The following is an 11,994-nucleotide window of genomic DNA, read 5'->3' as shown; positions in this document are numbered from 1 at the left end:
GAAATATACCACCCGGTAACTTTTCCGTGAATAGCATGGTAACCCGCACACTACAAACCAGATAACCTATGTACCATAGTCCTGATAACTTTGGCGACGGGGTGGAGATGGGGGAGTTGTTGAAACACACCACGATAACTTCTGTGCAAATAATATGTTTTTTTGTCCCCATGACTTGATAACTTATGTACACCCCTGAGTAATTTTCACGCGCGGGGCGGGGGTGATGAAATATACCCATGGTAACTTTAATGTTAATACATGGTAACTCACACATCGTACACCCTGGGCAATTCTCGCGAGCGGGGGCGGCGGGTGATGAAATATCCCCCAGTAATTTTTGTGTGAATATATGGTAACTCACACATCGCAGATCTGATAACTTATGTAACTTTGGCACCGAGGGAGAGGGGGCAGGGGTGGTTGATGGAGTATCCCATGGTAACTTCTATGTGAATAACATGGTAACTGACACATTGCATACCTGATAACTTATGCACCTCGGTCCTGATAACTTTGGCATGAGGGGAGGGGAGGGGTTGATGAAATATCCCCCCAATAACTTCTGTGTGAATAGATGGTAACTCACACATCGTAGACCTGATAACTTATGTACCCCGGTCGTGGTAACTTTGGTGACGTGGCAAGGGGATTTGATGAAATATTCTATCAGTAACTTTGGTGTGAAAAGCATGATAACTCACACATCGTTGACCTGATAACTTATGTACACCGGTCCTAATAACTTTGGCGACGAGGGTAAGGGGTTGATGAAATATCTCCGCATACACTAATAGCATGGTATTTTACGCGCCACAGATCTGATTATAGGTGGCCAACAGGCTGACCCGAGTACGCCACAACCCGACACACACCTAAACAGCCCTGGACTGGCACGACCGGCAAAGTTCCGTTTATAAAGGGAGTCATGCCATGTCGGCATGTGGACCTCACCCTACGGCCGAGGCACGTCACCGATGGTAGGCGGTATTGTAGACATGATATTTTACTTAGAAACATCATGGTAAACTTTTGACTCATGAAAAAAAGATAGTTGAAACACCTCCAGTAACTTCAGTGTAAACACCATGATAAGTTAGTACTATTGGCATGGTAACTTCTGATTTAAAAAAAATCGTCGGAACATATCAACATGGGATCTTGTTTTGAAGGTCTCGTCGAGACGAATATTTTATGTGAAAACAGTTTTTCAATCGAAGCGATGATTTGAGCTACAATATATTTTAAAATTTGATTTTTGTTGGAATCTTTGCTGACATCAGCATTTTTGTCTCACATGCTTACATGCATACTTAATTAAGCAAAGCTTCTTAATTAAAATAATTCATGATAATTAGTAGAGAGGGAGTCGCACGCGGTGGGAATCTGTCCGCTGCATGCGCGTGCATCATTGCGTTGCAGTTTGTTCGCATCTATTGGACAAATACGAACGTTTGGTATATATCACAGTCTTAATATAAGATGCTTTTTGACACTAGTGTAGTGTCAAAAAACGTCTTTCATTATGGGACGGAGGGAGTACTAACCAGCCGTCGGAAATGTCTAACATAATTCCAGTGCAGAGTGCACCATGCATATCCAATATAATTGAGTGACTTTGACAGTACCGTGTGATTGCAGGCAGGCAACTTGTCCAGTGGCCGGTGACTCCCACTCCCACTCCCACCAGTGGTCTAGGTAGTGTGAGTCTAAACAAACTGTAGCTTACTCCCATAATTAGAAAATACTCTCATGAAACTTTTGTTCCATAAGATGGATCACTTATTTCCTTTTTTTTTACTTTGGTGCCTACTTTCATTTTTGTAAACTCGACTTGGCTCATCCTGCCACGATCTTTAGCTTTCTATATTTACAAATTTTGCTGTCATATGTTGTTTGAAACTGAAATCTCTAGAGTTTCAGCACATTGTCAAAAAGGAATTTGGTTGAATACTATTATTTTTTTTGAAACAAGGCAAAAGACTTGCCATTTTCATTGATTAAGAAGGAGTGGGAATTGCCTGGTTAATTGACGGAAAACCGGGCTAAAACCGATACAACCAACCCACATAAAGTGGGTAGCACCGGCCAACCTGGCCACCGACATGGGATCACAGAGCTACAAAGAGGAAAAGACATCCGTCGAGCAGTCGCAAGCGTCATCGTCATCACCGGCTACCTCCGAACGGGCGACTCCGACTTCACCGTAGACCTTCATCGTCGAAGCCGACCCGCAAACAGCTGCACAGAAACCATGACAACACATGCCAACAGCAGGCCACACGCGCGAACAACCGACAGCTCCGACTCTGACGACGATCATCACAAGGGAAATATGCAGGACTTGCGCCGACCGTGCCCTAAAGAGCACCTCGGACACGCCGGGAAGATCTGACTACCGAAGCCCGAGCCGCGACCAAAGCTCCTCTCGACGCCATCATCGTTGCCAAACAGAAATCAGCGCACCCGAAAAGGCTGCCTCAGCAAACTACGCGGCGAAGATGCCGCAACCCCCGCGGCGAAGATGCCGCCATCCACCGGTCTCCCAGTCGTAGCCTGCTCCGAGACGATGCCCCCAAGGAGGAGAAAGACGCGAAGACGCCTCCATCGCCCGATCCAGCGGATCTGAGGTTTCCCTCCGGAGCCAAAGCCGTGGGGAGAAGCAGGAGCACCTCCACGATGACACTTCCAAGAAAGATCACGGTACCCTTGGGCACCGCCGTCACCGGCTCCGACGGAGACCGGAGCAAGGATTTCTCCTGGAGTTGCGCCGTCCACCATCCGCCACCGACCACCGCCTACTAACCACCACCCCTGCTGAGAGCAACCTCACTCCGGCCGCGGGTTCCCTCGATCCACCGCAACCAGACACGCACCACCTCCCGGGCCATAGCCGCCGCCACCACCACATCCGGGGCCGCCGCCCCGGCAACCGAAGACCTCCACCGAGCGGCCGCCGCACGCTGCACAACCAGAGAGAAAACCTACTAACCAACCGACTGGAATGTTTAAGCCTGCTCTGGTACCGAGTGGCTTCGACTGTACCATGTGGTTGCAGGCAGGCAACTAGTCTAGTGGCTGCCTAATTCCCATCACAGTCTGGCCATAAATTGGTATGAAACAGACTTGTTTGAATGGGTCTCCTTGAACCCCTGATGGACTGGGACTTTGACCGTAGGCTCCGTGGGGCTAGTGGTATGGTCAAACATCTATGGTAGTATGACTCAGGTACATAGCTAAATGCTAGCTAGTAACACAAGTGACAATGCTCAAGTCCTCGCCTCGTGGAAAACCAATGATTGGTTTAACATAATTTGTTCTGATATGGCAGTCCACATGCTCGTATGCATAGGGTATTCACCGGTAGATGGAACGTGGGTGTAATCGTTTATACTACCTCTATACCAAAATATAAGATGTTTTTGCAGTTCAATTTGAATTACAAAAACGTCTTATATTTTGATACGGAGGGAGTAGATTTTTATGCTCAGATCTCATACAACTATATTTTTTTAGTAAGGATCAGTGATGAGAAAGGGGGTTATGCCCGAAAGTTCATACAAGGAGCATAGTAAACCCCTGTTCCTACTTTCTCTCTGTAGATTTATTGTCAGCCTGGTTCTTCTGATGTGTGTTTTTTTTCGAAAAGGGGGTTTACCCCGGCCTCTGCATCAGAACGATGCATACAGTCATATTATTAGAACGCAAAGGGTTCAACAAAGGTCTCGTAGTCTCATACAAAAAAAAAAACAAAAGCTCAACAAGGAGCATGAAAGGAAACAAAAGGGGATAGCCACAACCGGTAGGCAAAAACAGATAGGAAACTAAACACCTATCCTATTACATGACCGCCATCCAAACCGGTTGAAAATATCCCGAACTACCATCTCCCATCGGATAGAACCAGTAACCAAATGCTCCCTGGCCTCCGTCGGAGTGAGTAGCGACCACATACGGATGAGTGTAGTGGCTCTGAAGATAACCTGCAAGAAATGAATATTTGTCATTCTGTTAAAAACCAAATCGTTTCTGCAATTCCAGATTGCCCATAGTGCACATACTCCTACTCGGATATGTCTTGCTGTTACTACGTCAATCCCATCTAACCACGTCCCAAATAACGTGTTAATGGAATTCGGGGGCGATATATTAAAAGCTATGTGGATAGATCTCCATAAAATTTTTGCCAACGAGCAATCAAGAAAGAGGTGCCTGATTAATTCATCACTATCACAAAAACTACATCTTTTAGAGCCCCTCCAGCCGCGTTTTGCCAAATTGTCCTTAGTTAGGATGACTTGTTTGTGGACAAACCACATGAACACTTTGATTTTTAAAGGCACTTTGACTTTCCAAACATGTTTTGATCGAGGTATGACGCTAGCGTTAATAATATCCAAATGCATGGATTTAACTAAAAACTCCCCATTCTTAGTTAGTTTCCAGCGAATCTGGTCAGCCTGTTGAGAGAGTTGGACATCCATTAAGTGTCTCACAAGATGGAGCCAAGCCTCCCAACGATTTTCTACTAGCGTCCTCCTGAATTAAATATTAAGAGGATTTGACTGTAATACTGTTGCAACGTAAGCGTCTCTCTGCTGAACAATATTATAGAGAGAAGGATATTGGATCGCAAGGGGAGCCTCCCCTAGCCATGTATCCTCCCAGAATCTTGTGGAAGTACCATTTCGAACTACGAACTTTGTCCTATTGAAGAAAGCTGATTTCACTCGCACGAGTCCCTTCCAGAAAGGTGAATCAGTCGGTCTTACCGTCACCTGGGACAAAGTTTTGGACTGAAGATACTTAGCACGAAGAATCTGTGCCCAAGTGGCATCCGTTTCTACAGATAACTTATACAACCATTTACTGAGGAGACATCTGTTCTTTACCTCCAAATTTTCAATGCCAAGACCCCACTGGTCTTTCGGCCTGCAAATGTCATCCCATTTAGCGAGTCTGTATTTTCTTTTTAACTCATCGCTCTGCCAGAAGAAGCGAGATCGATAAAAGTCTAGCCTTTTCCGTACTCCAACTGGTACTTCGAAGAAAGACAAAAGAAACATAGGCATACTCGTGAGAACCGAATTGATCAAAATCAGTCGTCCTCCGTATGACAGAAGCTTGCCCTTCCAGCAGCTAAGTTTTTTCTCAAAATGATCTTCAATGCTCTTCCACTCTTTGTTAGAGAGCTTGCGATGGTGAATTGGTATACCCAAATACGTGAAGGGTAAATATCCCAATTCACACCGGAACAATTCTTTGTATGCTTGTTGTTCTTCTTTAGCTCTTCCAAAGCAGAACAATTCACTTTTGTGGAAGTTAATCTTCAACCTCGATAATTGTTGAAACAAGCATAACACAAGCTTCATATTTCTAGCTTTAACCAAATCATGCTCCATAAAGATAATAGTATCATCAGCGTACTGTAGGATAGACACTCCCCCGTCAACTAAATGAGTGACGAGGCCACCTACCTGACCAGCATCCCTGGCCCTCCCAATTAAAATTGTCAACATATCTACGACAATGTTAAAAAGAATCGGCGACATCAGATCTCCTTATCGCAGGCCCTTGTGTGTCTGGAAGTAATGACCTATATCATCATTAACCTTGATTCCAACACTTCCTTTTTGCGTGAACGAATCTACCTGGTCTCTCCAGGCCTGATCAAAACCTTTCATACGCAAAGCCTGCTGCAGAAAAGGCCATTTGACCTTATCGTACGCTTTCTCACAATCCACTTTGAAAACCACCCCGTCAAGTTTTTTCGTATGGCTTTCATGGAGCGTTTCATGGAAAACCACAACCCCTTCTAGGATGTTTCTGTTCGGCATGAAAGCAGTTCGGGACGGCTTAACCACCAAATGTACAATCTGAGTAAGCCTATTAGTCCCAACCTTGGTAAAGATCTTGAAGCTAATATTCAGAAGGCAGATGGACCTAAATTGCTCAATCCTCACAACCTCTGTTTTCTTTGGCAAAAGCGTGATAGTGCCGAAGTTCAAGTGAAATAACTGTAACTGCCCCAAAAAAAGGTCCTGGAACATCGGGAGCAACTCCCCCTTAATAATGTGCCAGCATTTCTTATAAAACTCCGCCGGAAAGCCATCCGGTCCTAGAGCTTTATTATTTTTCATTTGGGAAATTGCTTCGAACACCTCTTTCTCCGTAAACGGGGCCGTCAAAATATCATTCTCCTCAACTGCGAGCTGAGGAACATCCTCAACCCTCGACTCATCCAAAGAGACAGAATTGTCCTCAGGAGGCCCAAATAGCTGTTTGTAATAGTCGATGATATAAGCCTTTAGGTTATCCTGCCCTAAGATCGTTCCCTCATCTTGCTCAAGCTGAAAGATTCTCTTCTTTCGGTGCTTGCCATTCGCAATCATGTGGAAGAATTTTGTGTTATCATCCCCTTGGACGATTTTGCAAACCTTAGCACGTAGAGCCCACTTCAATTCCTCCTCGCGAAGCAGCTCTTTCAATCTTAACTCCGCCTCCACTTTAGTTTCCAGTTCTCTGGTGTCTAGTATGGAAGACTCCGCCTTTAAATCTAGGGATTGAATAAGCAGAAGGAGCCTTTCCTTCTCAGCCTTATAAATCCCACCTATATGCTTGGACCAACCCCGCAAGAATTGACGCAAATGACGAATCTTATTTTGCCAACGCTCAACATTTGTTCTCCCACCTGAATCTTTAGCCCATTCTCTTGCTATTAGATCCAGAAACCCTTGTCTTTCAAACCACGCTAATTCGAAAGAAAAAGTACTCTTGTTCCCCACATGCGTAGCCTCACCCGAGTCAACCAACAAAGGGGTATGATTGGAGATACCGCGCAAGAGCGCTTGAACTGTCACAAGGGGAAACTTCTGTTCCCAGTCGACACTCGCAAGGACCCGGTCCAGCTTCTCAAAGGTCGGGACTGGTAGTGTGTTAGCCCAAGTGAACTTTCTACCAGAAAGCTCAATCTCTCGAAGGTCTAAGCTTTCAATAATTGTATTAAACATAAACGACCATCTGCCGTCAAAGTTATCATTGTTTTTCTCGTCCCTCCTGCGGATAATATTAAAATCCCCCCCAATAAGAATTGGGAGCTGCTCGTTACCACAAATACAGACTAAATCTGCCAAAAAGTCGGGTTTGAGTTCTGGTTGTGCGGCCCCATATACCGCCACCAAGGCCCAATTAAACCCATCAACCTTTGACCTAACTCGAAACTTGACCGCAAAATCTCCCATAACTACACTCCTAACTTCCAATGATTCGCACTTAACCCCAAGTAAGATCCCTCCGGATCGCCCTCTTGGAGATAGACAATGCCAATCAAAGTCAACCCCTCCTGACAGAGTACTAAGAAACTGGGGGGGGGGGTTAAATTGTGCCTTCCCGTTTCGGACAGGGCAATGAAATCCAAACTGTGCTCAATAGAAGCATCCGCTAGAAACCTTCTTTTAGCCAAGTCTTTAAGACCTCTGCTATTCCAAAAGATTCCTTTCATATCTCATCATGAAATGTTCGGATCCTATCACTTCTACGCACGGCCGACATCGGATAAATCTTACGACTCCATTTGCGTTTAGGTCTGTGTTGATCTTCTACCCGGTTCTCACCCCCGAGCTCAGTGGACATATCCACTTGGGAATCACCAATATGGAGTCCCTTGGGGAACTAGAAAAAGAGGCCTCCCCATACTCCTGAGGGGAGGGTGCCAGATCAGCACAAAGGCTTTCAAGCACATTGACCCCCAAAGCATCAACATCAGCATCATTCATAGGTTTAACAGTCGCAAGGTTTCTAATCATCTCTAAAGCACGGTCCGCTTCGAGATCCAAGAGATCATTAACTGACTTGTCGACTTCGACATCATTTCTACCTAGAGAAAGACCCAACTGGTTTGCGTTATTAATAATCTCAGCATTTGAAAAATGCAAAATAGAATTGGAAGTGTTAATGGACATACCAGTAGTGACCTATATATCACGAAGCTTGGCCGCCCTCATGGCGCACCGTCGCTGCATGTCATCAAGATCTGGCCGATCCTGGAGATGACAGCTCATCCGTCGACCATCAGATATCGGGTCCGGAATTCCTCCAAAGGCGATCATGTCGTCCCGGGTAACCCCGTTCGGGGTAAGGCCTCCTGCCCGACCCCCAACAGGGCTCAACTGATCTGTACCCGTCGGAGAGCTGTCCTGCGCCGGGGGCACCGACAGAGCCCCCTGAGTCGTCACTGCCACCGGGCTCTGCACGCCCGGCGAGCCCTGAGCAAAAGTCGCCCCCTCCAGGGACGGCCGGGGAGAGGAAGGGGCGGGGACCACCTGTCCGCACCCCCCTCCCAGGCCAGTAACTCCTCCCACGCGTGGCGCGGCCGACAGGGGAGAGACAAGGGCGGGTGCCTCCTGCCCACACACCCCCTCGCGGAGAGTCACCTCCAGGACCGTGAAGACCATTCGTAACACCGCCCGACGTCAGCAGACTCCTCATCCACAGAGAAGCATCCTCCCGATGAAGGAGAGCGGGGGATCGGAGGGCCTCCTGCCCATGATCCTCCCCACCCTTGCAGCGAGGCTCGGAAATCCGATCAAACTCCATCTCCGGGCCAACCAACGTCCTGAAGTTCGTCCCGGACGATAGATGAACGGTCGGAGCCACACAACCAGAAGCCAACACCGGTGGTAACTCGTGTTCCGCCGGCTCGTTCAGCTCCACACGAACACTCCATAGACGACTAGGCGCAGATTGCGCATCAAAAGACCCAAAGCGAAGAGCGTTCGTCGGAGTGGAAGATCCAGATGGTCCCATGGCAGACTTATCCGCCTTATCCAACTGTGAATCCGGCCCCTTGGCCGTCTCCCGAGAAGCGCTCTCTGTTGGGGAACGTTGCAGAAAACAAAAAATTTCCTACTCGTTTCACCAAGATCATCTAGGAGTTCATCTAGCAACGAGTCATTGTATGCATCTACATACCTTTGTAGATCGCGAGCGGAAGCGTTCAAAAGAACGGTGATGATGTAGTCGTACTCGACGTGATCCAAATCACCGATGACCAGCGCCGAACGGACGGCACCTCCGCGTTCAACACACGTACGGGACGGGAGACGTCTCCTCCTTCTTGATCCAGCAAGGGGGAAGGAGAGGTTGATGCAGATCCAGCAGCACGACGGCGTGGTGGTGGATGCAGGGCGTCACAGCAGCAGGGCTTCGCCGAGACTACGAGGGAGAGACGTAACGGGGGGAGGTGGAGGCGCCAGGGGCTGGTATATAATCCCTCCTCTCCCCCCCACTATATATAGGGGTGCCAAGGGGGGGCGCCGGCCCTAGTAGATGGCATCTACTAGGGGGGGCGGCGGCCAAGGGGAGGTTTCCCTCCCCCCCAAGGCACCTAGGGGTGCCTTCCACCACATGGACTCTTCCATGGTGGAAACCCTAGGCGCATGGGCCTATAGGGGCTGGTGCCCTTGGCCCATCTAGGCCAAGGCGCACCCCCTACAGCCCATGTGGCCCCCCGGGACAGGTGGCCCCACCCGGTGGACCCCCGGGACCCTTCCGGTGGTCCCGGTACAATACTGATGACCCCGAAACTTGTCCCGATGCCCGAAATAGCACTTCCTATATATAATTCTTTACCTCCGGACCATTCCGGAACTCCTCGTGACGTCCGGGATCTCATCTGGGACTCCAAACAACATTCGGGTTTCTGCATATACATATCTTCATAACCCTAGCGTCACCGAACCTTAAGTGTGTAGACCCTACGGGTTCGGGAGACAAGCAGACATGACCGAGACGACTCTCCGGTCAATAACCAACAGCGGGATCTGGATACCCATGTTGGCTCCCACATGCTCCACGATGATCTCATCGGATGAACCACGATGTCGAGGATTTAATCAATCCCGTACGCTATTCCCTTTGTCTATCGATATGTTACTTGCCCGAGATTCGATCGTCGGTATCCCAATACCTCGTTCAATCTCGTTACCGGCAAGTCACTTTACTCGTACCGTAATGCATGATCCCGTGACCAGACACTTGGTCACTCTGAGCTCATTATGATGATGCATTACCGAGTGAGCCCAGTGATACCTCTCCGTCATACGGAGTGACAAATCCCAGTCTTGATCCATGTCACCCAACAGACACTTTCGGAGAAACCCGTAGTCTACCTTTATAGTCACCCAGTTACGTTGTGACGTTTGGCATACCCAAAGCACTCCTACGGTATCCGGGAGTTACACGATCTCATGGTCTAAGGAAAAGATACTTGACATTGGAAAACTCTAGCAAACGAACTATACGATCTTGTGCTATGTTTAGGATTGGGTCTTGTCCACCACATCATTCTCCCAATGATGTGATCTCGTTATCAATGACATCCAGTGTCCATAGTCAGGAAACCATGACTATCTGTTGATCAACGAGCTAGTCAACTAGAGGCTCACTAGGGACATGTCGGTGTCTGTTATTCACACATGTATTACGATTTCCGGATAACACAATTATAGCATGAATAAAGACAATTATCATGAACAAGGAAATATAATAATAATGCTTTTATTATTGCCTCTAGGGCATATTTCCAACAGTCTCCCACTTGCACTAGAGTCAATAATCTAGTTACATTGTGATGAATCGAACACCCATAGAATTCTGGTGTTGATCATGTTTTGCTCTAGGGAGAGGTTTAGTCAACGGATCTGCTATATTCAGGTCTGTATGTACTTTACAAATCTCTATGTCTCCATCTTGAACATTTTCACGAATGGAGTTGAAGCGACGCTTGATGTGCCTTGTCTTCTTGTGAAACCTGGGCTCCTTGGCAAGTGCAATAGCTCCAGTGTTGTCACAGAAGAGCTTGATCGGCCCCGACGCATTGGGTATGACTCCTAGGTCGGTGATGAACTCCTTCACCCATATTGCTTCATGTGCTGCCTCCGAGGCTGCCATGTACTCCGCTTCACATGTAGATCCCGCCACGACGCTTTGCTTGCAACTGCACCAGCTTACTGCCCCACCATTCAAAATATACACGTATCCGGTTTGTGACTTAGAGTCATCCAGATCTGTGTCGAAGCTAGCGTCGACGTAACCCTTTACGACGAGCTCTTCGTCACCTCCATAAACGAGAAACATTTCCTTAGTTCTTTTCAGGTACTTCAGAATATTCTTGACCGCTGTCCAGTGTTCCATGCCGGGATTACTTTGGTACCTTCCTACCAAACTGACGGCAAGGTTAACATCAGGTCTGGTACACAGCATGGCATACATAATAGAACCTATGGCTGAGGCATAGGGGATGACGCTCATCTCTTCTATATCTTCTGCCGTGGTCGGACATTGAGCTGAGCTCAATTTCACACCTTGTAACACAGGCAAGAACCCCTTCTTGGATTGATCCATATTGAACTTCTTCAATATCTTATCAAGGTATGTGCTTTGTGAAAGACCTATGAGGCGTCTTGATCTATCTCTATAGATTTTGATGCCTAATATATAAGCAGCTTCTCCAAGGTCCTTCATTGAAAAACTTTTATTCAAGTAGGCCTTGATGCTGTCCAAGAGTTCTATATCATTTCCCATCAAAAGTATGTCATCTACATATAATATGAGAAATGCTACAGAGCTCCCACTCACTTTCTTGTAAACGCAGGCTTCTCCATAAGTCTGTGTAAACCCAAACGCTTTGATCATCTCATCAAAGCGAATGTTCCAACTCCGAGATGCTTGCACCAGCCCATAAATCGAGCGTTGGAGCTTGCACACTTTGCCAGCATTCTTAGGATCGACAAAACCTTCCGGCTGTATCATATACAATTCTTCCTTAAGGAAACCATTAAGGAATGCCGTTTTGACGTCCATTTGCCATATTTCATAATCATAGAATGCAGCAATTGCTTACATGATTCGGACGGACTTCAGCTTCGCTACCGGCGAGAAAGTCTCATCGTAGTCAACCCCTTGAACTTGTCGATAACCCTTAGCGACAAGCCG

The sequence above is a fragment of the Triticum dicoccoides genome, chromosome 5B (genome assembly GCF_002162155.2).
Source record: "Triticum dicoccoides isolate Atlit2015 ecotype Zavitan chromosome 5B, WEW_v2.0, whole genome shotgun sequence".
NCBI lineage: Eukaryota > Viridiplantae > Streptophyta > Magnoliopsida > Poales > Poaceae > Triticum > Triticum dicoccoides.
The sequence above is the reverse complement of the archived record's forward strand: the minus strand, read 5'-3'. Positions refer to the sequence as shown.